This window comes from Pinus tabuliformis, chromosome J (genome assembly GCF_031772625.1).
Source record: "Pinus tabuliformis cultivar Carrire ecotype Pingquan chromosome J, CPIR1, whole genome shotgun sequence".
NCBI classification, from domain to species: Eukaryota; Viridiplantae; Streptophyta; class Pinopsida; order Pinales; family Pinaceae; genus Pinus; species Pinus tabuliformis.
The window spans coordinates 1,087,343,541-1,087,346,509 of NC_142295.1; the positions used below are offsets into that span (position 1 = coordinate 1,087,343,541).

The window sequence follows — 2,969 nt, forward strand, 5'->3', positions numbered from 1 at the left end:
TGTTCTTTCCAGGGAGGTCACTTTGGGAGGGATATAAGAATGGATAAAAATGATTAAAATTAAATTTAAAATAAAAATAAATAAATAAAAGCGCAACCTCAATTTTGCTACCCGCCCCAAAAAACTTGTTACAAGAACACGACCTAGGCCCTATAGTCACTGAATGAACAAAATTATTATTAACCCAAATGCCCCATTGCACTTCACAAGACCTGAGCCTTCCAGTTACTGGTTGAACAACCATATTTTGACACCAAATTCTCCTTTCCACTTCTTTTGAAGATACACCAATGTTTGTAAAGTTGCCAAAATAAAATTAATTTAAATTTTAAAAAGAAGAGGGTCAAAAGTCCACAATCACTCCAAAACTCACAACGCTAATTGAAATTAGGAGCCAAAATCCACCATGGCTTCACAAAATACTTATCAGAAGGGATAACTACATATAATAATCTTGTGAGTACACATAAACCCCAGAGCCCCAACATAGAGAAAGCAAGGTTGATAATAGTAAATTAATGAAAGGCCCCTTCCCTTAGAGATTAGATTGATCGGAAGGTCAGAAAACTTCATGAAATTAAAAACACATTCAGAAAACCTCTAAAATATCCTGCATGAGGCTCAAAACATTCCAGACGATGGTATACAATGTTCCATGTGCTAAATAGTTCTTTCCGAAAAAGCTAACATACATATGAAACCCAGAGTTATTAACCACAAAGGCATGGGTTTAAATAATAGAAGGCATCTCAGTCTGTTGTACAATAGTTTTTATTAGGATAAGATATGAAACTCATCATAAGAAATAAATAATACCCAAAAAGCAACAAAAAGAAACAAAACCAGCAATACTTGCTAGCTTAGAGCATTAACTAGCATGAAGAAATCTGTAGGAAAGAAATTAAGAAAATCGCCATGCAACCAAGATTTATGAGCTCGTGAATATAAATGAAAGATATGAAGCACTGATGGAGGCTATCCACTCTACTCTAGAAATTTACAAACCTAAAATTATTAATGAGAGGTATGAAGCACTGATGAAGGCTAGCCAGTATACTATAGCAATTTGCAAACCTAAAATTACGAAGAAAGAAAAAAGGAAGGGCCCCAAAAATGTTTTGGTGAACCCTTCTTCAATGAGAATAGTCACGTTAAGGACACAACTGCAAGGACCATTGGAAGAATATTTTAATTTTTACACAGTTCAACAATGGAGACACCCATAATCACACAGTTAAATTTCCCACATATCCTATTAGTGCTACTTGAAAGCTTGAAGGATGCACTGAATGTTGCTGAAATTTTTTGTGGTGTAGTTGTATTTCCTGGCCCTAGGCTATGAAGATGCAAGGGAAAATTTCTCTCCGCTATCTATGTTTTTTAACAACATTGTTGAGGTTCTTCTTGATGTAGTATCTAGGGAGGACGCAAGTGAATCTAGGTTGTGGACTGCAACATACGAGACATTGAATGAGATTTTTTATGTTCAACTAAAGACCCAACTGCTATTGCTATGCAAATTGTTCATGTCATCATGCTTAAGCTTAATGAAACTTTGGAGATGCGGAAACTATCATCAGATGGCAAAGAAAAACATAATGATTTGAAAGCACTTCTATGTGGTTGCTTGAAAGTGATCATTCGAAAATTGTGTGCTTTTGAGTCAACTAAGTATTGTATTCTAAAGTATGTTGATCAAATGATCAATCTTTTCTTGAGGGTATTTTCCTATCAGAGTGCCACTGTTCACGAGGAAGCAATGTTGGCAATAGGATCTCTTGCATATGCAATATGCGTGGAATTTAGAAAATACATGCAAGAATTCTACCGATATTTAGAGGTGGGTATTCAAAACTTTGAAGAACACAAAGTTTGTGTTATTATTGTTGGTGTAGTTGGTGATAAATGTAGAGCATTGCATGACAATGTTCTCTCGTTCTGTGACGGTATTATGACCTACCTTCAATATATGTCGATCAATCAGTTGCATCGATCCATTAAGCCTCCAATATTCTCATGCTTTTGAGACATTGCATTGGCTATGGGACTCCAATTTGAGAAATACTTAATATATGTAATGCATATGCTTCAAAGTGCAGTAGAGATGATGAAATAATTGAATACAATATTCATCTACATAATGGAATTCTAGAAGCTTATGTAGGAATTTTCCAAGGTTTAAAAATTTCACAGAAGGTTGAGTTGTTGATGCCTTATGCAAGTCATATTTTGCAATTCCTTCGGGAATATTTATCAAAAAAAGACATGTAAGAATCAAGTTCTATTTCAACTAGAGGTTTTTTGTATTTAGTAATTTTTTATGAGCTATCATTTTTGTAGTTATCATTGGTTTAAGTTTTTTCAATTTCCTTATTTTTTTTATCAAAATTACAGATAAGGTCTTCAGTGCCAGTTATGTTTACCTAAGCTTCATTCTAATAATTTTGATAAACATTTATATTTTCATACATGTTAATGGAGGGATGAGAAAGTAACAAAGGCTGCAGTTGGGGTCCTAGGTGACTTGGTTGATATGTTGGGTTCAAATTTTGCACCATTGTGTGACATCATGCCTTTTACAATGATTTTGTTGACGAATTCTTGTCATCTGACTCAAATGATTAAGGAGACTGCAGAATGAGTTCAGATGACCATGCATCGAGTTGTTTTGAGTTGAATGTGTCCAGAAAGTTTGGAAATGCATGCAATTATTTGGGTGTGTCGAGTTAAAGGAGTTTGGGATATCATAATTATCATTATGTTAATGATGATTCCACCTTGAGGATCAGGGTTTTGGTTGAGAGGATATGCAAATTCGATTCATGCAGTTAAATTTCCCAAATATCCTATTAGTGCTACTTGAAAGTCGAATGTTGCTGAAAATTTTTGTGGTGCATTGTATTTCCTAGCCCCTGGCTATGAATATGTAGGGGAAAATTCTTCCCCACTCTCTCTATTTTTTAAGAACA

General features: G+C 34.6%; 1 pseudogene; it reads left to right on the forward strand.

Annotated features, from left to right (window-relative positions):
• The first annotated feature begins 968 nt into the window (after positions 1-968).
• Positions 969-2,641, forward strand: LOC149230788 (importin subunit beta-1 pseudogene; annotated as a pseudogene).
• Positions 2,642-2,969: the final 328 nt, after the last annotated feature.